The sequence below is a fragment of the Giraffa tippelskirchi genome, chromosome 2, assembly GCF_054371585.1.
Source record: "Giraffa tippelskirchi isolate mGirTip1 chromosome 2, T2T-mGirTip1v1.2.pri, whole genome shotgun sequence".
NCBI classification, from domain to species: Eukaryota; Metazoa; Chordata; class Mammalia; order Artiodactyla; family Giraffidae; genus Giraffa; species Giraffa tippelskirchi.
Genome location: NC_137276.1, coordinates 82602854 through 82622504, shown reverse-complemented (window position 1 = coordinate 82622504; position 19651 = coordinate 82602854). Strand labels below are relative to the sequence as shown.

The following is a 19651-nucleotide window of genomic DNA, read 5'->3' as shown; positions in this document are numbered from 1 at the left end:
TTAAGGGACCCATTTCCTCACCCTCACTCAATGCTAAAAACCATCCTATTCTATACACTAGCTTCCTTTCAAAATTCCAGCCGATTGGCAAATGGATAATTTTCTACATGTTAACAAAAGTTCAAGTGTATCTATTTGGGAACAAATAAACTTGTACTCTATTGGTTTTGCTATTTTAACATAATTATGTATAAGACAGGCATTTAGAAAGGGCTTTTGATTTTCCAACATAAGTTTGAATTTATTCTCAGTTGGTCACTTATTCTCTCTCCTCTCTCTCTCACTGAGAATAATCTAACCCCAAAGAAATTCCTTCTGAGTGGGAAATTTGATGGCATTTTCTCTTTTCTCATTGTTCATTAATTTAACAAGTTTCCAGTAATTAGTTTAAATAGAATAATTTCAAGAGAAGTTTCACCTGCAAAGCAATATACTTCTGATTTTCTACTCTTAGATTGACAACAAAAATTTTGGAAAAAGAGAGCATAAGTTAGTGGACAGTTCTCAAATTCAACTATAAGTAAAACTACATAAATCATATAATATGCCTGTGGAATCTAGAAAGAAAACACCAACTACCTCAAACAAGAGTTTAATTTGTTTGCAGAATGTTAGGGCAACTTTTACCTTTTTAAGACTTCTGTTAATGTGGCCATATAATCTGTAAAATAAAAATGCAACAAAATCTAAAATCAGTGTTTCTGCTTGATATCTATGAGCTAGAGAGATGGGGAAGCTTGTAGGTGAGGGAGTGTGTGGTGGGCTATATTACGAAACTCTGCACCTTAGAACATGATCTGTTCAGGAATGAGGCATTCTTGTTGCCGTTTGTGCTTTCTTTCATCCCCACTTCTGGAAGCATGCTAACAAATTGCTAGGATGAAATCCTAAATTTAGGCTTTTATAAAATAATATTCAGAAAAGAGCACCTCATGCAAAATGCTGGACTGGATGAAGCACAAGCTGGAATCAAGATTGCCTGGAGAAATATCAATGACCTCAGACATGCGAATGACACCACCCTAATGGCAGAAAGGTAAGAGGAATTAAAGAGCCCCTCGATGAAGGTGAAAGAGGAGAGTGATCTGGCTTAAAGCTAAACATTTAAAAAATGAATATCATGTTTTTAACGTTTAAAAACTAAGATCATGGCATCCACTCCCATCACTTCATGGCAAATAGATGGGGAAACAATGGAAACAGTGAGAGACTTTATTTTTTTGGACTCCAAAATCACTGAGGACAGTGACTGCATCCATGAAATTAAAAGACGCTTGCTCCTTGGAAGAAAAGTTATGACAAACCTAGACAGCATATTAAAAAGCAGTGACATTACTTTGCCAACAAAGGTCCATCTAGTCAAAGCTATGATTTTTCCAGGAGTCATGCACAGATGTGAGATCTGGACAATAAAAAAGGCTAAGTGCTGACGAATTGATGCCTTCGAACTGTGGTTTTGATGCCTTCGAACAGTCCTTTGGACAGCAAGGAGATCAAACCAGCCAAACCTAAAGGAAATCAGTGCTGAATATTCATTGGAAGGACTGATGTTGAAGCTTCAATACTTTGGCCACCTGCTGCGAAGAACTGACTCATTGGAAAAGACCCTGATGCTGGGAAAGATTGAAGGCAGGACGAGAAGGGGACGACAGAGGATGAGATGGTTGGATGGCATCACTAACTCGATGGACGTGAGTTTGAGCAAGCTCCAGGAGATACTAATGATACTATGCATAAAATAGATAGGTCTTCCCTCATGGCTCAGACGGTAAAGTACCTGCCTGCAATGCAGGTGACCTGGTTTCAATCCCTGGTTTGGGAAGATCCTCTGGAGAAGGGCATGGCAATCCACTCCAGTATTCTCGCCTGGAAAACTCCATGGACAAAGGAGTCTGGCAGGCTACAGTCCATGGGGTTGCAAAGAGTTGGACATGACTGAGTGACTAACATGAACATGATAAAATAGATAAATAATGAGAACCTACTGTATAGCTCAGGGAACTCTACTCAGTGCTCTGCGGTGACTTAAATAAGAATGAAATCCAAAGAAGAGGGGATGTATGTATATGTATAGCTGCATCAGTTCAGTTCATTTCAGTTCAGTCGCTCAGTCTTGTCTGACTCTTTGTGACCCACGGACTGCAGCACGCCAGGCCTCCCTGTCCATCACCAGCTCCTGGAGTTTACTCAAACTCGTGTCCATCGAGTCGGTGATGCCATCCAACCATCCCATCCTCGGTCGTCCCCTTCTCATCCTGCCTTCAATCTTTCCCAGCATCAGGATCTTTTCAAATGAGTCAGTTCTTCACATCAGGTGGCCCAACTATTGGAGTTTCAGCTTCAGCATCAATCCCTCCAATGAATATTCAGGACTGATTTCCTTTAGGATGGACTGGTTGGATCTCCTTGCTGTCCAAGGGACTCTCAAGAGTCTTTTCCAACACCACAGTTCAAAAGCATCAATTCTTCAGCACTCAGCTTTCTTTATGGTCCAACTGTCACATCCATACATGACTACTGGAAAAACCATAGCTTTGATGAGACGGACCTTTGTCGGCAAAGTAACGTGTCTGCTTTTTAATATGCCATCTACCTTGGTCATAGCTTTTCTTCCAAGGAGCAAGTGTCTTTTAATTTCAGGGCTGCAGTCACCATCTGCAGTGATTTTGGAGCTCAAAAAAAGAAAGTCTCTTACTCGTTCCATTGTTTCCCCCTCTATTTGCCATGAAGTGATGGGACCGGATGCCATGATCTTTGTGTTCTGAATGCTGAGTTTGAAGCCAGCTTTTTCACTCTCCTCTTTCACTTTCAACAAGAGGCTCTTCAGTTCCTTTCCCTTTTCTGCCATAAAGGTGGTGTCATCTGCATATTTGAGGTTATTGATATCTCTCCTGGCAATCTTGATTCTAGCTTCTGCTTCATCCAGCCCAGAATTTTGCATGATGTACTCTGCATAGAAGTTAAATAAGCAGGGTGACAACATACAGCCTTGATGTACTGCTTTCCCAATTTGGAACCAGTCCATTGTTCCATGTCTGGTTCTAACTGTTGCTTCTCGACCTGCACACAGATTTCTCAGGAGGCAGGTAAGGTGGTCTGGTATTCCCATCTCTTGAAGAATTTTTCACAGTTTGTTGTGATCCACACAGTCAAAGGCTTTGGCATAGTCAATAAAGCAGAAGTAGATGTTTTTCTGGAATTCTCTTGCTTTTTCGATGATCCAGCGGATGTTGGCAATTTGATCTCTGGTTCCTCTGCCTTTTCTAAATCCAGCTTGAACACTTGGAAGTTCACGGTTCACGTACTGTTGAAGCCTGGCTTGGAGAATTTTGAGCATTACTTTGCTAGCATGTGAGATGAGTGCAATTGTGCGGTAGTTCGGACATTCTTTGGCATTGCCGCTTTTCTTTCAAATTGGAATGAAAACTGATCTTTTCCAGTCTTGTGGCCACTGCTGAGTTTTCCAAATTTGCTGGCATATTGAGTGCAGCACTTTAACAGCATCATCTTTTAGGACTTGAAATAGCTCAGCTGCAATTCCATCACCTCCACTAGCTTTGTTCATAGTGATGCTTCCAAGAGGTTGGTTAAAAAGACACCAACCAACCTCTTATAGCTGATTGCTTTGCTGTAACTCTGCTCAGTGTAAGGCTGTAGCCTGGATGGGAGGGGGATTTGAGGGAGAATAGATACATGTATCTATATAGCTGAGTCCCTTTGTTGTTCACCTGAAACTATCACAAAATTGTTAATCAGCTATACCTCAATACAAAATAAAAAGTTCAAAAAATTTAAAAATAAATAAATAATAAAATTATTTGATTATTATGAAGGTGCTTGAAGTTCTTCTACCCAAGCAAGAGTGGAGTTGGGTATGAAGAAACCACCAACGGAATCCAGCTGGTAATCACATTTGTAGTGTATCTGTGTGTGTGTGTAAATTCATTATAACTGAGCTGTTTGTGCTCTGGTTCTATTACCAGGCTGTGAAAAAAAGTTTCATCATCAATGTTTCCACCAACATTTCAAAGTATCTATAATTACTATCAGTATTGTTGTTGTCGTTTAGTTGCTAAGTTGTATGCAATTCTTTCAAGACCTCACTGGACTGTAGCCCATCAGGCTCCTCTGTCCATGGGATTTCTAGGGCAAGAATACTGGATCAGGTTGCCATTTCCTTCTGCAGGGGATCTTTCCAACCCAAAGATTGAAACTGCATCTCCTGCAATTCCTGAATTGGCAGGTGGGTTCTTTACAGCTGAGCCATCAGGGAAGCCCCCACTATTATCACTAGCTAATACTAATTAGTAATAGCTAATTAATTGGCTTTAGTATTTTTACTGTATCTTTCATGAATTGGTCAAAAATACAAATATTGCTGAGCAAGGTTTTCTTAGCTGTTGAAAGAGAAGGGAGAAATAGAAAGCACAAAAGGATTAAATTCTGAAGTGGATAAAGTCTGATTCTACACTGTACTTGCTACAGTTTAGTGGAGCTTGGGAACTTAGGTACTTGCCTACAGTTGTGAGAGCAGATGAAGAAATATCCAGAGTGAGGATGATGAATATGTTATGGAAGCAAAAACATTTGTTCAGCCTGAATTTGCTGTAATTCAAAATGGGGATGCAGCATGCCAACCTAGGTACTAAAAGGTTTTATATACCATAATCATTTATTTTTTTACCTAAGACTAAACAGTATCTTTATTTTTGTGTGTCCTCTGCTACCCGCTTAAAGAATGATGAAAATCACACCTCTGTCAATGAAGTGCTTATGTGCTGAAAACAACAGACCCTCAAAGTTCTTAATTTAAAGGGTAAATATTCAAATTTTAAATTATACCCACCAACAACAGGGGTTCAGGGCACAAATAGGAGTTAATTCTTGATCACTGTTCCAGTTTTACCTTTTTTTTAGATGGATGGTGTTATCTTAACACAGAACTTCGAGAGTTCTTATATAGAGTAAGAATGATCAGTACAATCCTACAGTATCTTGGTTTACTAAGATATAAAGGTGTACGGACATCATTTTTCAAATGATTGAACTGACGGGAAGTGAAAGTCGCTCAGCCATGTCAGACTCTTTGTGACCCCGTGGACTGTGTCCCACCAGGTTCCTCTGTCCATGAGAATACCCAGGCAAGAATACTGGATTGGGTAGCCATTTCATTCTCCAGAGGATCTTCCCAATCCAGAGACTGATCCTGAGTATCTTGTATTGGAAGCAGAGTCTACTATCTGAGCCACCGGGGGAGCCCTTTGAAATGATTACCTCCAGCTAATTCTTATGTTTCACATAATATTAATAAAAAAAAAACATTTATATGCAATATAAAGAACAGATGTCTTGTCATGTCTATAGCAGATTTATTGCTGGCATTGTTTTTCATTCATCTTTTGAGAATCCTAGTGAGGATTCTTGGTTCCCTTTTAAATACTGAAAAAAAGATACTGAAATAATTGAGGGAGGCTCCTTGGATCACTCTTTCCTACTATCCCCATTCGCACATGAGGAAAGGGGGTTGAAAACCTGGAGAGAGGGAGCCAAGGGAAACAGAAAGGTAACTAGCTGAGATAACAGAACAAGAAGCTTCACAAAATACAAGCTTCCAGGGAGCAGAAGATGGGATCTCTGCTTCCAGCTAGGAGCAAAGAGTATGAGAGTTTCAGTAAGAGAAATACACAAAATCCCAGGTTTAGGAAGGATAGGGTTCCCCAGATAGTCACTAGGCTACAGATCTTGCTTCTTTCCACTTTCATTAAAAGAAAAAAATATTTAACCCCCACAGTGTCCTCTCCTTATCCCTCTTTCCTCTGCGAAGAGAGTAAAAATTAGGGTTCTTGGGTACAAAAAAAAAAAAAAAAAGGAGTGACACATAAAGCAAGAATCTCAAATATTTCAAGAAAATCAAAACAAAAAAGAACAACTTCAACATATATTTTCTTCTTTTTTTAAAAGAGAATTTACACCCGAGGAAATTTTTGAAAGTGATCAGCACCTTAAAATCAGCATAATTTAAATAATCATAGGGATAAACAAGGATAGCACATCATGAAATGAGAGCAGGCAGTTATGAAAAGAAATTAACCAGAGATACTGGAAATACAAACAGCTACTGAAAGAGATGGGTTGAATAGCAGAATGGCCACTACTGAAAATCAAACCAGACAGCTGGAATACCAAGCCAAGGAATTCTCGCAGAATGCAACACAAGGGATGAAAGGATAAAAGCTATGAATGATATCTAAGATCTGGAGGACAAATCCAAAAGTTTCAGCATTGGTCCACAGACATCACATGGATTCGGCTGTCAACTTTCCTGCTTATCTTCATTGCCAAAATTCAAGCATCTTAGAGGTTGGGATTTCCCGCAGTTATTGCTGGCTTTTGGGCTTCCCTGGTAGCTCAGCAGGTAAGACCCCGGGAAGGTCTGCTAGAGAAGGGATAGGCTACCCACTCCAATATTCTTTGGCTTCCCTGATGGCTCAGCTGATAACGAATCTGCCTGCAACGTGGGACATCTGGGTTCAATCCCTAGGTTGGGAAGATCCCCTGAAGAAGGGAACAGCTACCCACTCCAGGAGCCTGGCCTGGAGAATTCCATGGGCTGAATAGTCCATGGGGTCCCAGAGAGTGGGGACACGACTGAACGATTTTCACTTTCTTTACACTTATTGCTGGCTTCTGGCTCGCAGTGCTGGTTTTGGCCCCAGTTTTCCCCCTGGGATTCCCGTTCCAGCATCTGTAACTTCCTGGGCCTGAGACAGGTTCCCCTACGAAGTCCAGGACCATCAGCAGCTTCAATGTAACACGGTTCCCACCCTGCTTCCCACCCAACTCTTTGGCACATGCTGCCCGTCGAGCTCCTGTCTGAGGCGACGCTCCCGGATGTTGAGTGACTCTAGAGGTCAGAGGATCAGACACCACCCCAAGGATGATAAAGCTCCCCAGCTCTGGGAAGCCGGGTAGGGAAGCCGAGAACGTAAGCACCAAGACCCTCTTCGCATCGCTGCGCGTCCCGCGGTCGAGGCCACGATCTCCCTCCTGGCCACGCCCCCGAGCGCGGCGCCTTGTGGGAATTGTGGTTCTAGGCCTACTCAAGTCCGCCTCAGGAAGGAAGGCGGGGCCTGCGGCGGAGCAAACCTGGAAACTCGGAACAGCTGAGGGAGCTGCTGGGCTCTCCGGACTCCCGCGCCACCTCAGCGAAAGAGGCGGGACCCCGCGGGCATCCAAAATAAGGAGGTGCGGGCGCATGGAACGGTTCCCCCTTCCACCCGGTCAGCCGTCCTCGCAGTCCCGCCTCCTTCTTTAGAAGCTCTAAATACTGCATTTGTGCCCTGAGCTTGCACAGCCCCGAGGGCCCAGGATTTGGCCTGAACTTTCGGAAAATAGGATTGTCCTCCGGTCCTTCGTCTTACTGTAAACAGAGGCTGCTTTCAGAAACCGGGAACCTGCATAGTCCATATTTGCAAGCACAAGGACCAGGACCTACTTACAAGCTGCCTTGCTCACACGACTGCCGGATGAAACTGCCACACATGAACCTCCTGTTAAGAAGCTATCTGCCCCGTTCTGCAGTCTTTCTCTTGATAACATCCCTGAATGAACCTAGTTCAAGTTTAGGTTGTGACAAAGTGTTCCAATCCCAAGTTCTGGTTGCTGACAACTTTCTATTGGTTTTCTTGGGGCACCAAACTTGGGTCCCCTAGCCTGCAGGGGCTCCGCGGTAAAGTCAATCTACTGACATCCAGTGGTGGTGAAGGAAAGTGCAGCGTCTATTTAAGGGGCTTATTAGGAAGGAGTCCGGGACCTCTAGCGCTTAAAAGACCCAAACTCCCTGCAGGCTTTTGGCCAAAGGTTTTTAAAGACTGGGTGAGGGAGAGGGGTTGTGGGGTTTTTGATTAGCTCCTGTACGTTTTTCTAGTTGGTTGATAGTGAGGAAACCGGGAGTTACCGTTATCAGCCTTCTGGTTCTGACCAGTCTGGGGTCTATGTGCTTGTTGGCAGCATATGGTTAACTTCTACCTGGTAAGGGTTTCAGTATCTGCAAAACAACTTAAAGTGTATGGCTCAGAATAGTATCTATAGCCCTTGAGAAGGAACTAAAGGAATCTTTAATTCCTTGACTTTGTTTAATGGCTAAATTATTATTATTGTGTCTTGTTTGACTGTTCTCCTTTCTGTATTTTCTCACTTCTCTGATTAAATTCACTTTTTGAAACTCGGGGAAGGCCTAGGAGGCTAAAGTTTCTTTATAGATAGGTAGGCAGAGGACATGGTGGGGTGGGGCGGTTGGTCCTCTTCCAGGAAGGTCCCATAGGGTCCTGCTAGGTTACAAATTTGGTGGGAGTATTTAAAAAGAACCCAGAATTTTCTCCTTAATAGGTGAGCCCAACAAATACTTTATTTCAAGCAGACTGTACAGGAGGCAAAACCCTTTTTCTTCTACCCAGCTAGGTTCTCTAGCTGTGTGTGTGTGTGTGTGTTCAGTTGCTCAGTCATGTCCGCCTCTTTGTGACCCTATGGACTATAGCCTGCCAGGCCCCTCTGTCCATGGGATTCTCCAGGCAAGAATACTGGAGTGGGTTGCCATTTCCTACTCCAGGGGATTTTCCCGGCCCAGGGATCAAACCCATGACTTTTGCGTCTCCTGCATTGGCAGGTGGACTCTACCACTGTGCCACCTGAGAAGGGCCTTGGGAATTAAACTGACAAAAGACTTGTGGGAATTAAGATGTGTTAGAGTTTCACAAGGAAAATATACTCAAGATTGTGGCCAAGTGCTGCTGCTGCTGCTGCTAAGTCGCTTCAGTTGTGGCCAAGTGATTGAGGCTTAAATACTGTTTTAGACTAAACATAGGAAAAAAGTTCAGCACTTCTGGGAGAGTAGAGGCAAGTTAGGAGAAGTTGAAGGGAGGAAATATATTGTGCAGTTAAGGGTCTCAGATGATCAGAGTTGTCTCTGGGGGTGGTCCTCTTCCTGACACTGACGCAACTTTACAAATGGAAATTTCCTCTTTTATTTTTTAATTAATTTATCTATTCTAATTGGAGGCTAATTACTTTACAATATTGTGGTGGGTTTTCCATACATTGACATGAATCAGCCATGGGTGTACATGGGTCCCCCATCCTGAACCCCCCTCCCATCTCCCTCCCCATCCCATCTCTCAGGGTTGTCTCAGTGCACCGGCTTTGAGTGCCCTGTTTCATGCATTGAACTTGGACTGGTGATCTTTTTCATATATGGTGATACACATGTTTCAGTGCTATTCTCTCAAATCATCCCACCCTCACCTTCTCCCTCAGAGTCCAAAAGTCTGTTATTTATATCTGTATCTCTTTTGCTGTCTTGCATATAGGGTCGTCATTACCATCTTTCTAAATTCCATATATATGAGTTTTTCTCTTTTATTTTTATTTTCTGGCCTCACCACATGGCATGTGGGATCTTAGTTCCCTAACCAGGGATGGAACACTTGCGCCCTGCATTCTAATTGTAGAGTCTTAAGCACTGGACCGAAAAGAAGTCCCAGAAATTTCCTTTATGAGGAACTGTATACTCTATTATAGTCAGTTAAAGGGAGGTAAGGAACTTTTCCTGCATCTGTTGGCTCTTAATTCCCTGTGAAAGTGAACGTCGCTCAATTGTATCTGACGCTTTGTGACCCGGTGGACTGTATAGTCCATGGAATTCTCCAGGCCAGAATCCTGGAGCGGGTAGCCGTTCCCTTCTCCAAGGGATCTTCCCAACCCAGGGATTGAACCCAGGTCTCCCGCATTGTGGGTGGATTCTTTACCAGCTGAGCCACAAGGGAAGCTCAAGAATACTGGAGTGGGTAGCCTATCCCTTCTTCAGGGGATCTTCCCGACCCAGGAATTGAACCGGGGTCTCCTGCATTGCAGGCGGATTCTTTACCAACTGAGCTATGAGGGAAGCCCCCTATTGCTCAAAATAATCCATGTGCCAAATAGTCATACTTTGGCGTGGCTAGTCTGGTAGCCTTCAAGACATTGGTGAAAGAGCTGTCATGGAACTTCCCCAGTGGTCCAGTGGTAAAGGCTTCACCTTCCAATGCAAGGGGTGCAGGTTCAATCCTGAGTTGAGGAGCTAAGATCCCACACACCTTGAAGCTAAAAATCCAAAGCATAAAAAAAAAAAACAACAAAAAAAAACCCAGAAGCAATATTGTAACAAATTCAGTAAAGACTTTAAAAATCATCCACATAAAACAAAAAAAAAATCTTTAAAAAAATAAAGAAAGAGCTGTTCAGGTGTGTGGAACTGTCAAACTGTGTGGAACTGTCAAGCTGTGTGGTAGAGGGTGCTCAGAGAAACTGGTCAGTAATAATGGCATTAAGGGTAGTGAATTTACAGAGAGCTCATGTACCATGTGGCTAGTCTTTCCTTTGTATTATCACAGGACCCTTCACTGTAACTCTATGAGTCAGGCATAATCAAGTACTCTGGCCTGGGTAACTCTATCACTAAATATAAGAGCTGAACCCTCAACTCTTAAATTTGCCTCAATTGATTGAGGCAGTCTGACTTCAGAGTCCAGAGTTGTTACCTACCACAGACTTAGGCTCTGTTTCAGCTCTACTGAAAATAACTATGTGACCTCGAGCCAGTTGTTCATCTCTTGGCCTTGCTTTCTCATCTGTATTTGTACACAGCTATGTTAGGTGGTGATAAAAATTATTCTGAGACTGGGAGTCTGTTGAGTACCCAGCATGCATAAGATACTAAGGATAGTGTTTAAAATGGAGACTATTTTTGGTAAAGTAGCATGTGTGATAATGCTTTAAGTGCCTGTTAAATGAGGTGGTATCTTTTCTTCATTTGGTTTTTCTACCTTTTGCCCAGAGAGCAAGCTCTAAATAATCAGCTTTTGGTGTTGCTAAGCAAGGGACGGGCTCTTTCCTTTGGAGCTCATTAGTTCTCTTTTACCTAGAAACATTTTTTCTCTTCTGCTCTCTGTGTTCTGAGGCTTAAAGATTCTAAGACACTAAGCTCTGCACTGGTAATCCTGTTTTACAAGGCTGTTATTTTTCCCCTTTGAAGACAAACTCTCAGTCATTTAGATACTTAAAAGCTTAGACACGAGCACAATTTATTCCTATAATGTACTGACCTCAAATGCCAAGTAGGTTTTGCATCTCCTACCCAGGAAACACATCCTGGATTGTGCACAAATGACTCACACACATTAAAGTGCCATGAGAAACCCAGGGATTTTTAGGTGAAAATGTCAGAGTAAGAGAGAAGGCTAGAATGTTGGAAGCCATACTTAGGGCCAAACCCCAGCATTATCACTTGGTAGGTGTGTGACAAATTAATTAACCCCTTTAAGCCCAAGTTCCCCCATCTATAAAATTATAATAATAAATTATACAGTTTAAGGACCAAGTGAAAAACAGTGCAATATACATTTAGTGTGATACATTGCCAATTAGAGAATGACACTCACCATTCAGCTCTATAAGGACTAGGTCATTAGCCACTGCAGTCACTGACCTTCAACACCCCCTGGATCAGGAATGAGGCACTCTGTGTGCTGGGAAAACTATCAGAAAAGGGCTACAGATAGTCAGATATTTTCAAGAGAGTGTTATGAACCCAATTTTTTTTTCTATATTCCCATATTTAGAAAGCACTAAAATCATTAACTGAGATATTTGTGCCCCATGACTAGCAGTAACGTTCTACCGAGATATGTGTTTAATTGCACATACCTCTTCTCCAAAATCACGAATATACTGACCTCTCCCCTTACCTCTTCGGAGCAGTGCTTGAAACCTATCTGAGAGGCTGTATCCTGGGCTATATTCCTCAGTAAGTTCCTCAATGAAACTGAAACTCACAGCTCTCATGTTGTGCATTTTTATTTCAGTTGACAAGTTTTGGCAACTGTGAAGGGACCTAGAGCAGCCTTTTCTCCTTTGCCTGAATTCTACAAGTATCAGGTACCAGCAGGTTCTTTCGCCCATCTGACTCCTTGGCAAGTCCAGATGAATCTGGGTGAGTCTTTCCTGGTTCTCTGATCTCCCAACTATTGTTCATGATCTTATTTGGGGATGTAACACAAGTACCTGACTCCCCAGTTGAAAGACACTAGGGAAAAATGCCTCCCATTGAAAAAAAAAGGGAGCCTGGTTGGAATACTCTGAGATTTGCTCAACTGAAACACAATGAGAGGTCTGGACTGGGGTGATTAGGTGGGAGGCTGGCCTAATGTCTTTCATAAACAAGAGACATCAGAAAGCCAGTCTCCAACTAGTACCCCTGCCAGGTTTAAGTACAAGGGAAACTTATACTTACAAGTACTTAATTAGGAATTAAAGAAAATCTTGCTCTGAAAGTGGCTAAAATGGGGATCTTTTAACATTCCAATACCAGTTTTTTACATATGCAGTTAGAATTAGAGGAAGCCAGCTTGACATAACATTTTTTCAGAACTCTGACCCTAAGACAACAAGTCCTTTTAGAGGAGCTTGCATTTCTCTTCCTATGCCTTGAGATGTAAATGTTCTACTAGGGTTCTCAGGAATTCTTATCCTGTCTAGACCATCTTTAATGAGACTGGGAAAAAAAAAGGAAAAAGAGTCCTTTTGGAACTCAAATGAGTAAACTTAACTTATTCCAACTGTTATAAACTAGAGAGTTTTATATTGTAATACCTGATTCATGACTATTTTAAAAATGAAGCTAATGAGATCTCTGATTGTATCTATCTATATTTCTGTGTATGCAGTATAGGCCTGATATATATTTACCTATGAATGGTATTACCAAAATTTATTTATAAATGAACATGATTTAATTAACTTAAAGGAATATATAACTTAAAGAATAAATAACTTAAAGGAATAATTCTCAGAAATATAAAAAATTAACCTCAATACATTTCAGGTTCATATAAACTGGGAAATAGTCAACATTAAATTAGTATTTGATATTAAAGTTCAGTTCAGTTCAGTTCAGTTGCTCAGTCTTTGCAACCCCATGGACTGCAGCACGCCAGGCTTCAATGTCCATCACCAACTCCTGGAGCCTACTCAAACTCATGTCCATTGACTTGGTGATGCCATCCAACCATCTCATCCTCTATCTTCCCCTTCTCCTCCTGACTTCAATCTTTCCCAGCATCAGGGTCTTTTCCAATGAGTCAGTTCTTCACATCAGGTGGCCAAAGTATTGGAGTTTCAGCTTCAACCTCAGTCCTTCCAATGAATATTTAGGACTGATTTCCTTTAGGATTGACTGGTTTGATCTCCTTGCAGTCCAAGGGACTCTCAAGAGTCTTCTCCAACACCACAGTTCAAAAGCATCAATTCTTTGGGGCTCACCTTTCTTTATAGTCCAATTCTCACATCCATACATGACTATTGGAAAAACCATAGCTTTGACTAGATGGGTTTTGATGGTAAAGTTATGTCTCTGCTTTTTAATATGCTGTCTAGGTTGGTCACAGTTTTTCTTCCAAGGAGCGAGCGTCTTTTAATTTCATGGCTGCAGTCACTGTCAGCAATGATTTTGGAGCCTCAAAAAATAAAGTCTCTCACTGTTTCCATTGTTTCCACATCTGTTTTTCATGAAGTGATGGGACTGGATGCCATGATCTTAGTTTTCTGAATGTTGAGTTTTAAGCCAACTTTTTCACTCTCCTGTTTCACTTTCAACAAGAGGCTCTTCAGTTCCTCTTCCCTTTCTGCCATAAGAGTGGTGTCATAAGAGTGTGTATCTGAGGTTGATATTTCTCCCAGCAATCTTGATTCCAGCTTGTGCTTCATCCAGCTAGCATTTTGCATGATGTATTCTGCATAGAAGTTAAATAAGCAGGATGACAACATACAGCCTTGACGTACTCCTTTACTGATTTGGAACCAGTCTGTTCCATGTCCAATTCTAACTGTTGCTTCTTGACCTGCATACAAATTTCTCAGGAGGCAGGTAAGGTGGTCTGGTATTCCCATTTCTTTCAGAATTTTCCACAGTTTGTTGTGATCCACACAGTCAAAGGCACTGGCATAGTCAATAAAGCAGAAGTAGATGTTTTTCTGGAACTCTCTTGCTTTTTCAATGATCCAGCTGATGTTGGTCATTTGATCTCTGGTCCCTCTGCCTTTTCTAAATCCAGCTTGAACATCTGGAAGTTCTCACTTCATCTACTGTTGAAGCCTGGCTTGGAGAATTTTGAGCATTACTTTGCTAGCATGTGAGATGAGTGCAATTGTGCAGTAGTTTGAGCATTCTTTGGCATTGCCTTTCTTTCAGATTGGATGGAAAACTGACCTTTTCCAGTCTTGTGGACACTGTTGAGTTTTCCAGATTTGCTAGCATATTGAGTGCAGCACTTTCACAGCATCATCTTTTAGGATTTAAAATAGCTCAACTGGAATTCCATCACCTCCACTAGCTTTGTTCGTAGTGATGCTTCCTAAGGCCCACTTGACTTCACATTCCAGGATGTCTGGCTCTTGGTGAGTGATCACACCATTGTGGTTATCTGGGTCATGAAGATCTTTTTGGTATAGTTCTGTGTATTCTTGCCACCTTTTCTTAATATCTTCTGCCTCTGTTAGGTCTGTACCATTTCTGTCCTTTATTGTGCCCATCTTTGCTTGAAATGTTCCCTGGTATCTCTAATTTTCTTGAAGAGATCTCTAGTCTTTCCCATTCTATTGTTTTCCTCTGTTTCTTTGCACTGATCACTGAGGAAGTCTTCCTTATCTCTCTGTGCTATTCTTTGGAACTCTGCATTCAAATGGTTATGCATTTCCTTTTCTCCTTTGCTTTGCTTTTCACTTCTCTTCTTTTCTCAGCTATTTCTAGGCCTCTTCAGACAACCATTTTGCTTTTTTGCATTTCTTTTTCTTGGGGATGGTCTTGATCACTGCCTCCTGTACAATGTCACAAACCTCCATCCATAGTTCTTCAGGCACTCTATCAGATCTAATCCCTTGAATCTATTGTCATTTCCACTGTATAATTATAAGGAATTTGATTTAGGTCATACCTGAATGGTCTAGTGGTTTTCCCTACTTTCTTCAGTTTAAGTCTGCATTTGGTAATAAGAAGTTCATGACCTGAGCCACAGTCAACTCCCGGTCTCGTTTTTGCTGACTATATAGAGCTTCTCCACCTTTGGCTGCAAAGAATATAATCAATCTGATTTCGGTGTTGACTGTCTGGTAATGTCCTTGTGTAGAGTCTTCTCTTGTGTTGTTGGAAGTGGGTGTTTGCTATGACCAGTGCGTTCTCTTGGCAAAACTCTGTTAGCCTTTGCCTGCTTCATTTTGTACTCCAAGGCCAAATTTGCCTATTACTCCAGGTGTTTCTTGACTTCCTACTTTTGCATTCCAGTCCCCTATAATGAAGAGGAAATCTTTTTTGGGTGTTAGTTCTAGAAGGTCTTGTAGATCTTCATAGAACTGTTCAACTTCAGCTTCTTCAGCATTACTGGTCAGGGCATAGACTTAGATTACTGTGATATTGAATGGTTTGCCTTGGAAACGAACAGAGATCATTCTGTCATTTTTGAGATTGCACCCAAGTACTGCATTTCAGACTCTTTTGTTGACTATGATGGCTACTCCATTTCTTCTAAGGGATTCTTGCCCTCAGTAGTAGATATAATAGTCATCTGAGTTAAATTCATCCATTCCAGTCTATTTTAGTTCACTGATTCCTAAAATGTCTATGTTCACTCTTGCCATCTCTTGTTCGACCACTTCCAATCTGCCTTGATTCATGGACCTAACATTTGAGGTTCCTTTGCAATATTGCTCTTTACAGCATCGGACTTTACTTCCATCACCTGTCACATCCACAGCTTGGCGTTGTTTTTGCTTTGGCTCTGTCTCTTCATTTTTTCTGTAGTTATTTCTCTACCATTCTGCAGTAGCATATTGGACACCTACCGATCTGGGGAGTTCATCTTTCAGTGTCATATCTTTTTGCCTTTTCATACTGTTCATGGTGTTCTCAAGGCAATGATAATGTAGCAGTTTGCCATTCCCTTCTCCAGTGACCACGTTTTGTCAGAACTCTCTGCCATGACCTATCCGTCTTGAGTGGCCCTACATGGCATGGCTCATTGTTTTGTTGAGCTAGACAAGGCTGTGGTCCATATGATCAGTTTGGTTAGTTTTCTGTGATTGTAGTTTTCATTCTGTCTGCCCTCTGATGGATAAGGATAAGAGTCTTATGGAAACTTTCTGATGGGAAAGACTGACTGAGGGGGAAACTTGGTCTTGTTCTGATGGACGGGGCCATGTTCAGTAATAAAGTTAGTTTAAGTTTGTTGGTTTAATTATTACAGACATTAAGCATAATACTTTTAGGTTCTAGAAGCCAAATAAGATCTTATTATATCTGTTGCAACGGAGAAGGCAATGGCACCCCACTCCAGTACTCTTGCCTGGAAAATCCCATGGACAGAGGGGCCTGTTAGGCTGCAGTCCATGGGGTCGCTAAGAGTCGGACACGACTGAGCGACTTCACTTTCACTTTTCCCTTTCATGCACTGGAGAAGGAAATGGCAACCCACTCCAGTATTCTTGCCTGGAGAATCCCAGGGACGGTGGAGCCTGGTGGGCTGCCATCTATGGGGTCGCACAGAGTCGGACACGACTGAAGCAACTTAGCAGCAGCAGCATATCTGTTGCAAAATTTGTCAGCTAGAAAAATAACTTATATAGGTGAATGGAAACACAAAATGTGTGTATACATACAATGGAATATTATTCACCCCTTTAAAGAATGAAATTATGACATATATTACAACTTGAGTAAACCTTGAGGACATTATACTAAGTGAAATAAGCTAGTTACAAAAAAGACAAGTACTTGTATGATTCTACTTATATGAGAAACTTACAGAGTCACTTAGAGTCAAGATCTTACAGTCAAGATCATGAGGCATAAAGTATCAATATGGTGGTTGCCAGGGGCTGGAGGGAGGAGAGAATAAAGAGTTATTGTTTAATGAGCGTAGAATTTCAATTTTGCAAGATGAAAAGTCTTCTGTAGATGAATGGTAGTAGTGATTACACATCAATATGAATGTACCGTTGAATTGTACACTTAAAAATGGTTATAATGGTAAATTTAATGTTACTTGTAGTTTACTACAATAAAAAAAATGATTGGTCATTAAAAAAAGGAACAAACTTGGTATAATGAAATTTTTATAAGTAAGTTAATATAAATGACATAAAACCTTTTAGGTAAACTGTTTAGGAATAATTATGTTTTAGGAATATCTACTTAAAAATAGTCTCTCCAGGGAATTCCGTGGGGATCCAGAGATTAGGACTCAGTGCTCTCATTGCCAGGGCCCTGTGTTCAATTCCTAGCTGGGGAACTACAATCCCACAAGCCACGTGGCCAAAAATAAAAATTAAAAAATCATCTCTCCAGATTTTGATAACTTGAAATTTTAGAGTTTACTATATTAAGCTAAATGGTAGAAGTTTATTAAATATCTAGGTCATTCCCAACTAAAATAAGATACTGTAACATTAATTACTAAACATAGGCTTCTTTTTACAAGTTCTGATCTGGTATCAAAAAAGAGTATTCAAAATTGTTTTAGAATACAATTAAAATAACCCTTCCTTTTGCTACCATACATCTATGTGAGGCTGGGTTTTCCTCATACATTTACATTGAAACATATCATAAGAGATTAAATACAGAGGCAAATACAAGAATCATGGTGTCTTAAGCCAGGCAGAAGATTTGAAAACATTGCTACGCTTCTTTTGTTTTGGAAAAAAGTAGTTGTTTTTTGCAAAATATATATTATTTATGTTAACACACAGGAATTTATTTTTCATTTTTAAAAGTGAGTTAATAAATGGCTCTGAGCCATTTAAATTGTTGAATTTATTGGCATAAAATTATTCACATTTTCCTTTTACTATATGTGGAATCTGTAATGATGTCACTTCTGTCATTCCTGATATTGGCAATTTATATCTTCAGAGAGAAGATAATTTTTCCAGCCTACAGGTTTATCAATTTTATTGATCTTCTCAAAGAACCAGCTTTTGGTTTCGTTGATTTTCTCTTTTGTTTTTCTTTTCTCTTTCATTAATTTCCATTCCAATCTTTATTATTTCCTTTTTCTGCTTACTTATTTTATTTGCTCCTTTTTTCTGGTTCTTAAAATAAAGTCATAGATTTGAGACATTCTTCTTTTCTGATTTAGGTGTTAGTTATATAAATTTCTCCCTAAAAACTGCTTTAATGGCATCCCATAAATTTTGATATGTTATATTTTCAATTTAACTTAGTTCAAAATGTTTTAATTTTCCCCTTTTGATGTCTCTTTTGTACCTTAGGTTATTTAGGAGTGTGTTCTTTAATGTCTAATTATTTGGCGACTTTCCAGTGACATCTTTGTTGTTTTTTAATCATGTCTGACTCTTTTGCTACCCTATGGATTGTAGCCCGCCAGGCTCCTTTGTCCATGGGATTTTCCAGGCAAGAATACTGGAGTGGGTTGCCATTTCCTTCTCCAAGGAATATTCCTGACCCAGGGATTGAACCTGAGTTTCCCTGCTGCATAGGCAGGCAGATTCTTTACCACTGAGCCACCAGGTAAGCCTGATGTTTTGTTTTGGATTTGTAACTTAATCTAATTGTTGTCAAAGAATCTGCTTCATGTGACTTGAATCTTTTTAAATGTATTTTATGGTACACAATATGATCCATTTGGGAAAATATTTTGTGTGGATTTGAGAGGAATGTGTGTTCTGCTGTTAGGAAGTGAAGTGTTCTATAAATGTCAATTAGGTGAAGATGGTAAATAGTGTTGTTCCAGTCTACTGTATTGTTGCTGATATTCTGCTTGCTTTAACTGACCACAGTTTTCCTTCAAGTAATATACCATTTTATGCACAGTATATTTTATAGTAATATATTTCCACTTTCCTCCTGGCCTACATGATGAGAGACATTGTTGTCATTTATTTTACTTATCCATATATGTACATTGTATTATCATAATGTGCTCAGTTGCTCAGTCATGTCTGACTCTTTTGCAACCCCATGGACTGTAGCCCGTCAGGCTCCTTTGTCCATGGGATTTCCCAGGCAAGAGTGGGTTGCCATTTCCTTCTCCAGGGGAACTTCCCAACCCAGGGACCGAACCCATGCCTCCTGTGTCTCCTGCATTGTCAAGTGGATTCTTTACCACTGTGCCACCATTATCATAATACATTGTTGTAAATTTTATTTAACAGCCAATTATATTTGTAAAGGATTTAAATCATAAGGAAAAGATTTTATATATTTACCCACGGAGTTGTCATTTCCACTAATTTTCATTCTTTGTATAGATCTAAATTTCCAACCATAATTGCTTTCCTTCTATCTAAAGGATGTCTTTTAACATTTCTTAGAGTATGGGTCTCTTGCTACTGATTTCTTTCAACTTTTTGTATGACTGAAAATGTGTTTATTTCATTTTCATTTTTGAAAGATATTTTTCCAGACATAGAATTTTAATTATAAAGCATTCATAATCCAAACAAAATTAATTTGTCACATTAAAACTTTATCATGTAACCCATAATACTTACCATCTTCAAAAAGACAAACAAGTCTCCAGCTGACATTTAAAGTCTTTCTCAGACC

The 19651-nt window shown here is 40.5% G+C and overlaps 1 protein-coding gene across 2 annotated transcripts in view; it reads left to right on the top strand.

Annotated features, from left to right (window-relative positions):
- Nucleotides 1–7098: 7098 nt before the first annotated feature.
- Nucleotides 7099–19651, top strand: part of EDARADD (EDAR associated via death domain) — a 99200-nt gene continuing 86647 nt past the window's right edge. For both annotated transcript variants that reach the window (XM_081569412.1, XM_081569411.1), the window contains exons 1-3: nucleotides 7099–7245; nucleotides 11898–12025; nucleotides 18463–18613. The gene's annotated coding sequence lies outside the window, so the exon portion shown is untranslated. The remainder of the gene's footprint in view (nucleotides 7246–11897; nucleotides 12026–18462; nucleotides 18614–19651) is intronic.